General features: G+C 31.7%; 2 protein-coding genes across 6 annotated transcripts in view; one reads left to right on the top strand and one right to left on the bottom strand.

Annotated features, from left to right (window-relative positions):
• LOC126854233 (uncharacterized) overlaps positions 1-12,862 on the top strand; it is a 177,859-nt gene that overhangs the window by 99,452 nt on the left and 65,545 nt on the right. The window lies entirely within an intron of this gene.
• The window catches only part of LOC126854223 (hepatic triacylglycerol lipase-like), a 212,463-nt gene that overhangs the window by 145,573 nt on the left and 54,028 nt on the right, over positions 1-12,862 (bottom strand). The window lies entirely within an intron of this gene.

The raw sequence follows: 12,862 nt of genomic DNA, 5'->3' as shown, positions 1-12,862 counted from the left end.
AATGTAACAAGCGTTTCAACCTCGCGCGGCCATTTTAGTAATCGTGTTGGCGCTGGAAAAGCTTTTTTCAAGTATATACGTGAAAAACTTGACGGCAATTAAGATAATTATCGTGAATGTTAGGTCGGGAACACCGTTACCATCGAAAACGCATTCGTGGGTTTGCAAACACGTCTTTTAAGGATATTGTCATTGGACGAAATTTAGTTTCATCGGATTACTTATTCAATACCAATTATAATCATATTTTGCTTCATTATAAATTAACTGTCAAATATTTTAGTTATTTTAGTTATATTTTAATTATTTTATTTTAGTTATTTTAGTTACATTTTAATTATTTTATTTTAGTTATTTTAGTTATTTTATTTTAGTTATTTTAATTATATTTTAGTTAAAGTTAATTTCAATTACATGATGCTTGCGAAGAAGCTTGAGAAAAAAATATTTTAATTTTAATATAATTCTTGCTACTAAATTATATAATATTGAATCAAAGTCCAATCGCCTTATATTTTAATTATTTTATTTTAGTTATTTTAGTTATTTTATTTTAATTTTTTTATTTTAGTTATTTTAATTATATTTTAGTTAATATTAATTTCAATTACATGATGCTTGCGAAGAAGCTTGAGAAAAAAATATTTTATTTTTAATGTAATTCTTTCTATTAAATTATATAATATTGAATCAAAGTCCAATCGCCTCAAATATTTTACACGTGTGATACATACGATATAGTTTTTTCACATGTTTCATGTTTTACGCTTTGTGTAAAAATATCAGAGACTAAAATTTTGCGCGGAATATGCGTTTCCGTACGAATCTATCAATGCAAAAATGATACGCGGCATTATCGTCTGTCCAACTTTACAAACAGCAACGGTAAAGCTCACAGAAAATTATGAATATTCATAAAAAAAAAAAAAAACGTTGCGTTGGCCGCGACGGAAAGGACGATAACGTCGAGAATGTAAAAGCGGCTTTGAATGTTTCCGTAATATCGTGGAATATCGCGGAAAGTACGTTCGCGTTATCATAAAAACTCGGTGCTTAAATATAACGAGGAGGAGAAAATATCGAACTGATCTATATATCCACCTTTCCTTTCCAACGAAACGTTGAAAAATTAGAAATTCTATAGTCAGTCGTAACTTAAGGATGTTTTGGCTGACAATAGTAGCAAAAAACTGTCAAAATTAAAAAAAAATATTTCTTACGTTTAAATTGTTTGAAAAATCAGATAAATAAATTCTTTATACAAAAATATATTATAAATTATAAAAAGAATTTAAGTATCAAAATAATATGATTTTTAACGTTTTCGTTAAAAAAAAAAGTATTTTTTCTAATTTTTCCTAATTTATGACAAAAACTTTTGAATACTTCCTGAAATCAACTGCAAAAAACAAAAAAACGAGTAATTTGCAGTAAAAGAGAGAGAGAGAGAGAAAAGGAGAAAGAAAGAGAGAGGAAATGTATATCTACAATTTTTATTAAATAATTTTTAAACGAGTAAGTCAATTTTAATCAAATTTTGCATAAATATTTATTAGAATTTTCTTAATATATGTAAAAAATTTTATTTTAATGGCAATGTTTTCTTCTTGTCAAATTTCATCAGGTTTTCAATCAGGTGTTTTCACAGATACTCAAAAAAAAAAATAGTGGAATAGTCAACAAATTTTTCACACTTTTATCAATGTTTTGATAAAATGACACATACATCCTTAAGATCTCGCGAAAAGGTATAACGATATCGTGCAAAATAATTTAATGTAGGAATGAAAAATTTATACGAAAATCAATTTCTATAAATGACTTTTCATCGCAAGTAAACAAATATTATATCGAGGAGAAGCTTTCCCTGAGATCTCTATTCCCTGCACCAGCAGTTTTTCCTATATAAGATTTTCAATTATATCAGCGCTATCGCACGCTGCGCAAGCGGAAAAATAGACGCGCAAAAAATTTGATCGGCAAGCTTCATGCGGGAACTTTAATCTCGCGGTTGAATGGGAGAGAATCCGCCGATATATAGCGTCGCAAAATATTTTCGCCGAGCGAAAATTTACGTGCCGACAATCGTGAGCGCTGAGAAAAGCCGATGATAAAGCTTCCTCCGAGACATTCATTAACACCCCTAGTTGTGCCGTCGTGTGGGTGATGACAGCAATAATGACATTTGATCGGACCGCCGGAATATTTAAAAATAATTATTTAAAAAATTATTAAAAATATAAAATTATAAAAAATAATTATTAAATTTTATATATATTAAAAATATACATAAAATTTAATAATTTTTTAAATATATACATTATATATATAAAAATATATATAATATATATATTTAAAAGTATTAAAATATATATATATATATATATATATATATATATATATATATTAAATAATAATATAATATTAAAAATATTTTAAAAACATATATCTTGAAAAATTGTATAATTGATCACGAATAATATCATGAATAATTCCTTATCTACGTAATCATTGAATGTTTTAAAAGAGTTATTATTTCTCTCTATCGTTACTAAATTATTTAAATTGGATCATTTGTTACACATTATTAAATTATGTATGACAGGAACGTACGATTGCTCGCAGACCTTTTTCGAGAACGAATCGAATAAATGAAGGAATTATAAAAATCTTCCTCTGTGTAAGGCATAAGAAATGGCTTAAATAGGACGAGTGAGTGGAGCGCAAGTTTTCGAGCGAGGGTACAAGCGTTTACGAGCGCACCCCAGTTTCCGAGTATCGAGGTCGGAGCTGAAGAAACTATGTCTCGTACTCTGGGATTTCAGAGACGAAGATTGTGGGAAATGACGACAAGGTCATGGACGGGGAAGAGATAAACGGCATATCGAGAACGGAAAATGCCCGTCCATTCTCTATTGCCCGTCTGATTCTCCTAATAAGTCAAAATCCGTGAAATTATTTTATCACTAATTAACTCGCGAGTCGCGTATCATTAATAATTATTCTCATCGCGTCATTAAATATTATTATTACTATTCCTCGCGAGAAAGCTGCTGCGCGCACGCGAGGATCGTTATATAATATTATATAATTTATAGCATCGTTGTGAGGCGAGCGCGCCTTGTACCTCGAATGAGTAATTCATCTCGGGATGAAAATTAATTCCGTTAAAATAGAAATTTCGAAAATTCCTCTTAGCATGTTCTTTTCCAACATAATCGTTAACGTTAACAGTCGGATATTTTCACACGATATTTTCATAAGATTTAAATTATTTCATAGGATCTAAATTATAAATACAGGGTGTCTACTCAAATCTTGTAAAAATATTCCCTGATTTTACAGATAGTTTTGTTTAAAATTCCAGGTAAAATAAGAAAATGTATAGATGCAGTTTTTTTAAATAAGTTTCTTTATTATATGTGCTTCTAATGTTTTCTATATATACGATTACAAAAAAAAGTAATCAAAAATGCAGTTTTTTCTAATATTTAATATTGATTAATTAATCGTAAAATTAATTTGGACAATAACAAAGCAATATTCACTATATCAAAACGCTAAAGATATGCAAAAATATAAAATAAATATATAAAACAAAAAAGTAATTTATTATAAACGTCTTAAAGAATACTAATTTATTAAAATATTATTTTAAAAAATCGAACAATTTTCTATGAAACTTATATAAGATCTATAGATACTTATAAATACTTAAAAAGAGATCATCAATAAAATCACATAAAATTTTAATAAAAACTTGACCAATCCATGGACGTAAATTTCTTACGTACTGCTTGCAATATAAGAATAAAATTATCAAGAACACAATTTTTTAAAAAATTCCCTGAGTCTCAATAAAATTCCCTGAGAATTCCCGATTTTTTCAGGGAGTAGACACCCTATAAATAAAACTCAAAGTTGATCTCCAAAGAAGAAAGAAAGCACGATGAAATATTAAACTTTCATGCAGCAACCTCATTAACGTAGTGGCGGTTTGCGCTGCCCGAATCGCGCTTATAATTCCACGATATAATCCCATACAATTGGCTCGATGAATGCATTTCATTCCGCGCCGCCGACGATGTAAAGTAAAATTAGTCAAAACGCGAGATGTATCATCGTCAGATAGCCATCTTCCGCGGCGATAACGGGATGTACAAGGGCCGTTGTTAGAGACCTTAATTAAGGAGCCTGATGCACCGATATTCCCCTCCTGCCATCCGTATTAAAGCCGTGTCCGATCCTGTGGAGACCGAGATTGTCGGGGCCTGCCACAGGTCAAGAGTGGCTCTCTCGACACGGGACGGGCGCGGAAACGAGACGCGTACAATGTACATTGTATACACAATGTATACACCCTATAGTAGCGCGATATTGGAAACGTCGCTTTGGACAAAAAGCACCCTTCATGAGAGCTTCCTGTCACATCGTTGAACCGCACGTTTGAAAAGGCGAGCGTTGAATCACGGAGCGCCGTGACAACATTGTTTAAATCGCATTTATTCTATTATTATCCGCAACTCACGCACAAAATTTATCTTTCGTCTATCGAGGACAGAATTTTTTATTTAATTACATTTTGTCGAAATTGCGAGGAAAATGACGTAAATGCGAAACAGAAATAATGAAACCTCTTGAAATTTATATTTTAATTGTCAAAAATTATACTCGAATTTAATTAATGGGCTAATGAAAATTAAATGCCAAATATAACCGGAAATCTGAAGCCAGAAATTCATTCAATTATTATAACGATAAATATAACTCTATATATTTAATCGGAGAAATTTTAATGGCGATGGAGATAGAAATGTCCTGAAGATAAATAATTATTAAAAAAAATTACACTCTTAAGTTCATTGATAAATTACGCTGTTACATACATGAACAATCCTGTTATGCAACAATCAGCTGGACGCGGCGCTGATAGCAAGTGTCCTAAATATCGCGAATTAGGTCGCGTTGCGGAGCTTTGAAACCGCACTGAAATTTCCGCGGAATGTCAAGGTCGAGCGTTGTCCACGCTCGAAAAGAATTCCCGGTGAGCACGGTGTCGAATACGGAGATATTCTAACTATGCAATGGGAATGGAATGCACGGCGGCATCCCGGCAAGTCCGGGGCATTCAAGAAGTCATTGCGAGCCAACCGCGTAAAGTTTCGTCCTTTCGTCTGCTTATGGAAGCTTCTCCGCGAGCTTCCTTTTTTTTTGACCATCGAATTCAGGGCAACGCCGAAAAGCATGACCTCTGACGACCCCACGCTCCTATCTCGTCGGATCTCGATGAGCACGTTTCACTCTCGCGAGATGGACGCAAGCGAAAGACAAGATTCGCGCGTTGCAACACGACCGACGAAGCTGAATGCGAGATGCGACGCAAAAATAGTGCATGTTTTATGATTCATAACGAGATAGTCAATTTTTTTTTTTTTTTTGAGAGAGAGAGAGAGAGAGATATTCGTTATTTTCAGATGATACAAGATGGAACAATTTTTGTCCCATAAATTAAGCTTAAAATACGAGTCAAGGATGTATGTGTCATATGTCAAAACATTGACAAGAGCATAAAATAAAAAAATAAAATAAAAAATAAAAAATTTCAAATATATTAAGAAAACTCTAATAAATATTTGCGCAAAACTTGATTTAGATCCACTTACTCGTTTCAAAGTTATTTATTAAAAATTGTAGAAAAATATTATCTGTAAATATTCTCTCTCTCTTTCTTTTTCTGCAAATTACTCGCTTTTTTTTATTCTTGCAGTTGATTTCAGAAGGCATTCACGATTAAAAGTTTTTCTCATAAATTAAGAAAAATATTAATTATTATTTTTTTTTTATCAAGACGTTAAAAAACATTTTTGTGTGAGTTTAATTTTTTTTGTAATCTTTTTTATAAATTAAATAAATAAATATATATATATATATATATATATATATATATATATATATATATACAAATATATATTATGTTTTAATAATTTTTCAAATTTTATAAACATAAAAAATGTTTTTTTAAATTTTGACAGTTTTTTGCTTTTATTGTAGAGATAAAACAACCTTAATAATTTCTATTCCATTTAATTAAAATAGATTTAATTTTTGTAGAATGTTTAATTAGAGACTTATCGAGATATTTATTTGATTGAGAAGATGTGACGACTCATTTAATTGTCATTAAAGAGCAAAGAGAAAAAATCTTGTAATGTTATATTAACATTATATTATCGGCATTTTAATATTATAAATTCGTGCATGTGAAACTTGAAGCAGACAATATGAGACGTAACTGTATATAAAACAAATAATCTGCGCTCACGTAGATCACGAATTAGTTTATATATGTCGACATATGACAATGTCAATTTTGTATGACGTACCCCGGAGCTTATATTTTAAAGCTGACATGAGCATCCTTCCATTCGAATGACAGCGACGGCGTCTCTCGCAAATCGCAACGATCATCTTTAGACAGGACATTTCCGGATATTTCTGATGCGATTAATGATTTTAAAGCTTTCAAGAAAATAGGTCGAAACAGTATCTGTGGTTAAATTATCGGGGAAATAATTTATTTTGAATTTGAAATGTATATGATAAATATTATTAGTTGCGTGGAAAATGTTTTATGCATGAAATAATTAATCTCTTTGAGATGAAATATTCATGATATTGTGTGAATCTCTCTCTTGTCACACATATAATATAATTACAAAAGTCTCGATGTTTCGTTTAACGATAAAAATATTTAGCTGCGAAAATTTACATGTGAAAATTTTGAAAGAGCCGTCAACGCTGAAGGGTAAGGAAGACAATGAAAATGCGACTAAAAGCAGCAGAAAATGCGAATGAATAAGACGCTAAGCGTGGAACGATGAGCCGCTGATATCGTCGAGGCCTCCATTACAATCAGCCGGGTTATTGTTCCAGTTGGGTGGGGCGAACCGAATCTGGAAAAGGCGGTGGAGAGATTAAGGAGCAGGCACGGGATCGCGCCGAGGAATTAGCAAACACGCGAATCCACCCTCACGCGACGACGTTACCCTTCTCGCGCGCGAACAAAACGTCGAAGGTCCTTGCCCGAATTCTGAATTCTTCGTCTTCGGAAGTTGGTGGAAAGCGCAGTCAGTCTCTGAATCAAGAAACGGACTCTCGAATTGACTCTCGAGAGACGCTGTTTGTTTCCGAGACAAAGATTCCCAAAGTCACTCCGCGAAGGGGAAGAGATTCTACAAAGGGCTCTTGACTTACAGTACCGAATCGTTGGATCGTTTAAGGAACAACTGACTATTAGCAACTGTAGCGCAACTGCCATCAGCAACTTGAGTGGAGAGCGTTTCGCAATTATTAATTGTTGAAACTAAAGTTTCAAGATACGCTAATGAAACCGAGATCATACCGAAAATTCATAAACATTATTTTATTTTTTTCCTCCATCGTACACGGATTTTACTGTGCATTCATACTTAATTTAACCATGTAATCTTTTTCTATAATTTTTTTTCTCAATTCTTGATAACACTAGTTTTACATATTTCATACTTTTTTTTTTAGTACCAGAAATAGAAATCATTTTTTTAAACATATTTTGGGGCGCTCAATCCAAATCCGCAAGGCAAAATGGCTCATCAAAGCTTATTTGGGGATTTTTTTTTCGAAAACCTGACTTGATAGAAATTTTTCCTTTTTTCAAAAGAGATAAGATATATGTTAGGACAAAAAGAGCTGAATCCCAGGGCGACCCGAGACTCCTATGAAACCCAACGCACGGTCACATTTCCACGGTAAGGCGTTTCGAGCCCGTACAAGTGCGGCGTAAAGCCGGGCGCGGCCGGCTTCTCCTGTCTCTGCTAAGTGCACCTTCGCAGCAATTACCATCCATTAAGCAGATAATTCGATCCCGTAAGGCCGGAGAGCAGAGAGAGGACGTTCTCAAGGATCGCGCGACCTCACCCAATCATATCAACTGAGTAATTACTAGAAAGGGCGGGAAATCGTAGTAAAATCGAGGAAAATGTCGAGGATCTCGCGAAAACTCGCGTTCATCTAAAAAGTGCGAGAAAATTATTGAAGAAAATAATTAGGGACGAGAGGTAACGTCACGAAACGCGTCAAGATAATAACCGAACGTCTCTGTTGAAATTCAGATAGCTAGAAGGAGGGTTGGAATAATGATAGCTGGAGTGAATAATAAACGGTAATGCTTCGCCGTTGAATGATTAATCTAATTGAAGAAAGAGGCAACGTGCGGAAATTTATGCAAAAATAACGAGAAGTCATATATTCGACTTTTAAGAAAAACGGTATTAAGAGAATTGAATATTCAATTGATTATGGTTAATATTCCATTAACTGAACATTTTCGGAATAATAAATACACGAGTATATTTAATAATTTGTTACATCTGTCACATGCACGTGGAAAGTATACAAAAAAATAGGAAACATTGTATAAAATAATAATAATATAATTTTTAATTGAAATTAATAATAATAATGCCGAACGCTACATCGTCTCGCAATTAAAGTTCTCGTATCGTTTAATCAACTTTTATGCACTCGCCAATATCATCAGCAGAAATATCATTTTTTCTTAAGCCGATTCACGAGCAATGAAACAAACTTAATTAGAGAAATCCGAGAAATCCAATATAACGTGAGAAGACGAAGATGAAACACTAGACATATATATATATATATATATATATATATATATATATATATATATATATATATATGTAGATATAAAGATTAAAGAATAGTAAAAAAAATAGAAACTTTGGATAAAAAAATTCAGTAAAAAAAATTTCTTTTTATTTCCACAAAAATGGATTTTTTTATCTAATTAAGTACTCAGAATGTTTATTTTCAAAAATTTATAGTGAAAATCTAATTTTGATGTTCAAGCTGTTAACTTTTGGTACAGGATTTTGAGAAATTAGCATTAAATTTACTAAAATTAAGTATTAGATTCCATGTCCTGTTTTACTCCCACTTCTGGTGCACAAAATAACAAAAATGACAACAGTTTAACTACACTTGAGAGAATTTTCCTCTACTATTTATGAAACTTTAAAAATGAAGAACATCAAGAAATATCATTAAATTATAAAAATCAAAATTAACCTGTTTTTAAAATACTTGAACTCAACTGATTAAACAGATGCAAAATAGTAATCAGCCACATTCTTTAAAATTGATTACTGACCCAGTAAACAAAATTAATTTAATTCCCTATAATAATTTTATATAATTTTTATTTAAGTATAACCCAAAATTGAGTTTCGTCAAAAGTTTGGCAACGATTTTTTAAGAATATAGATTATCATTAATTATTATTAATATAATTATTATAAATTATTTTTTATAAATTTAAATTCTAAAATTTACGCTTTATCCAAAATTAATTAAAGAGTAATTCTTTATTTATTTTTTTATTTACACAAAGTTTAGTCTACGAAAAGCTCTTCTTTTCAATTGCTTAGAATTGAAAATCCATTGACATTTTTAATATGAAATGAAAAATAATTTTTAAATTGATTAGAGAAAATTAAAAAAACATTTGGTAATTTTGAAACACTATATATATATATATATATATATATATATATATATATATATATATATTTTCTTTTTCGAGAAAATATCACAATATTATATTACCTCTAAAAGGGGTTTTTCGGTTAGATATAACCGAAACTGAAGAACGGGCTTGCCGAATGGTTGCAAACGACCGGCGAATCGCTCACGCGAGTATAGAGACGCTTTTAACGATGTTTCCGACGGCGGATGCGAGAGAGTGTCGGTTGTAAAATATAGTTTTAATTCGCGCCACGGCCAGGGCTTTAATATGCACCGATACGCGTGTACCTCTCGGTGTACCGGTTCGAGGACGCGGTGGCGGAGATCGCGGCGAGTTAGTTAAATTACAGAAATAAATCACACGAGAGAGAGAGAGAGCACATTGTGTCGCTCCCGGCGCCGTTTTACGATTTGACGGAGAACGTTGTCGCGCGCATGGCTGCATCAGATGCATTTAGTGTAGCACCGGCAAGGGGATGCAATTAACGTGGCGAAGATTACGCTTATGGCAACGCTCAATGGACTACATATAGATCGCACGCGAGACCTGATTAGACCGATTCTGAGAGAGAGAGAGAGATGTGATTATTAATACAATTACAAAGGGAGAGGATAATGCATTGTACATTTATAAGCAACCATAAAAGATTACTTGTACAAATAAAAATGCATTTTTTGAATTACACTATTCAACACCAAACTTGCTTTAAATCCTATCAAGTCATTTCTGATGGATTTCTTTTTTAGCGTTGATTCCGAATCTGGCTTTAAAAATGACGTATCATGTCAAGTTTTTGAAGAAATCTCAGTTAAAATCACGCCATTTTTACGGCCAGATTTGTAATCAGCATTTTTTTTTAATCTATTTACAAATGGCTTGATAGAACTTAAGGCAAAAAAAGGTCTCATTTTATCGACCAGTGTTATTATTATATACATTTGAAAACCGAAATGTAGAGATTTTCGATGGCTTGCATTTTGAATTTAAACGAAAGAATTCGATGATCTGCGCAAACGTTCGAAAAAAAATATATTCTAATGTCTCTCCAATCTATCCATAATTTAACGAATTTATTTAACACGAGAAAAACTCGTTGGCGCAATTTAAGGATGTTCTGGATGTACAATAGTAGCAAAAAATTGTCAAAATTAAAAAGAAAACATGTTTCTTACGTTTATACTGTTTGAAAAATTAAAAAAATTAATTCGGGTAATAAAAAAAATTAAAGTATCAGAAAATAATATGGATTTTGACGTCTTCGTAAAAGAAAATAGTTGTAATTAATATTTTTCCTAATTTATGGCAAAAACTTTTGATCGTGAATATCCTCTGAAATCAACTGCAAAAAATAATGAAAAACGAGTAATTTGCAGAAAGAGAAAAAGAGATAGATAATATTTTTTTTACAATTTTTAGTAAATAACTTTTAAACGAATTAGTGGATCTAAATCAAGTTTTGCACAAATATTTATTAGAATTTCCTTAATGTATGTGAAAATTTTTATTTTATTGGTAATATTTTTTCTTTGTCAAATTTGTCATTAAGTGCTACAATAGGCGATTTTCCATAAGAATCAATAGTAACTTTAAATTTAAATAACTTTCAAACCGTTAAGAGAATTGTGCTTAGTTTTTACACAAATATTCAGAAGAAATAGTAGAACAATCTATGAAATTTTAATGCTTTTGTTAGTATTTCGATATATATCACATACGTCCTTAATCACGCTTAAAAATACCGACATAAACGAGCGTCTTGGACAATTTACGTGACGACAGAGCGATTTACACCTCCCGCTCGTTCGCATTGATTTAGAATGTACACAGATCGACACTAATCTCGCTATTTGTCAATGGTTTTCCGATGGCACGTGTTCGCGTTTTCGGCGCTTAAACGCCGGGGATGCGTAGTAATGTACGGGGTGGCCGATCGCCACCGCGTTTGCCGACGACGGTGTTCGTGAATGCCGGTAAATGTGTGTTACATGCTCGATTAATCCACTCGATGCCGGATACGCTGTTAACAACGTTGCTACTGCGGTTTCGCTTCGATCGAGGGTAGTTTTTCGGCTAAACGTCGAAAACGCACAAATTCGAAACGTAATATTTTTAAGATTCGATCTACTCGATGACTTACACTCCTCCTCAAGCAATTTATTTTAATAATTTATTTTAATAATTATTAAATTATATAGATAATTATATTTATTTATATTATTTATTTTTTTATATAAAAAACATAACCATTCCCTTTGACAGATGTAAAATATATTAAAATATATATTTTATTATAATATATATTATATATTTTATTATATATTTATCATAAATATTTATCATAAATATATAATGTATAATAATATATTTTTAATTTCATCAAAAAATCATTTTAATGTCATCAAAAAATGATATATTAAAAAAATATATATTTAAAAAAAAAATATATAATATATTTTTATTATGATATATTATTTTTTATATACTATTATAAAACAAAAAATTTAAATTAAAAATATATTACATATCATTTTTATATATTATTTTTATACATTATTATATATTGTCATATATCATTAATATAATTAATAATATATTATCGATTCTTCGCTTTTATAAATTGCTGAATATTGCGGAAGTGTCTCTGGAAGTATTGAAACTTCATATTTCAAATATACGTATATTGAAATTTTTTTGATCTGCGCTTTACGATCGCGTGTTTGGAAAAAAAAACAACTTACTCGAAAAATGGATTCGCTGACTCGACGAGGCTTTCCCCCCCTCCTGTCCCTCGCCGTATCGCGGCGATTCAATTTTAGATTGCGTTCTTACGGCGGGGTTAAAACTGACCGGAAGTAGCTATTCGTGTGCGCCAAAGCATGTAGATCTGGCCGTTGCGCGAGAAAATAATGAAGACAGATGCGCCGCGAGAGTGCTAAAAGATAGATACGTGTGTTACGGTAATAAAGTCGTCCGCTGTCAGCGTTATTTCTCGATTGATATACAGGCGCAATTACGCGAACGATACAGTCGACGTTGGCGTTTTACAGCGCGCTTTTCGCGTTAATTCGAGCTCGGATAATTAGATTAGTTATAAATTAGAAAATTTTTAACGAATTTAAAATAGGATATCTGCGCCGAGTAAATTGATAATGCTAAATTGGAATTTCCGTTGCAAATTACATGGTATTGTTCTCTCGATGCATAAGAACGATTAGGCGCATGATATATTTCTTCTCTTGATTTACTTTATTAGAGCGATTTTGCGCGCATGTAATT

Source organism: Cataglyphis hispanica, chromosome 13 (assembly GCF_021464435.1).
Source record: "Cataglyphis hispanica isolate Lineage 1 chromosome 13, ULB_Chis1_1.0, whole genome shotgun sequence".
In the NCBI taxonomy this organism is placed as follows: Eukaryota; Metazoa; Arthropoda; class Insecta; order Hymenoptera; family Formicidae; genus Cataglyphis; species Cataglyphis hispanica.
Note: the sequence above shows the minus strand (reverse complement) of the source record. Positions and strands in the feature narration are given on the sequence as shown.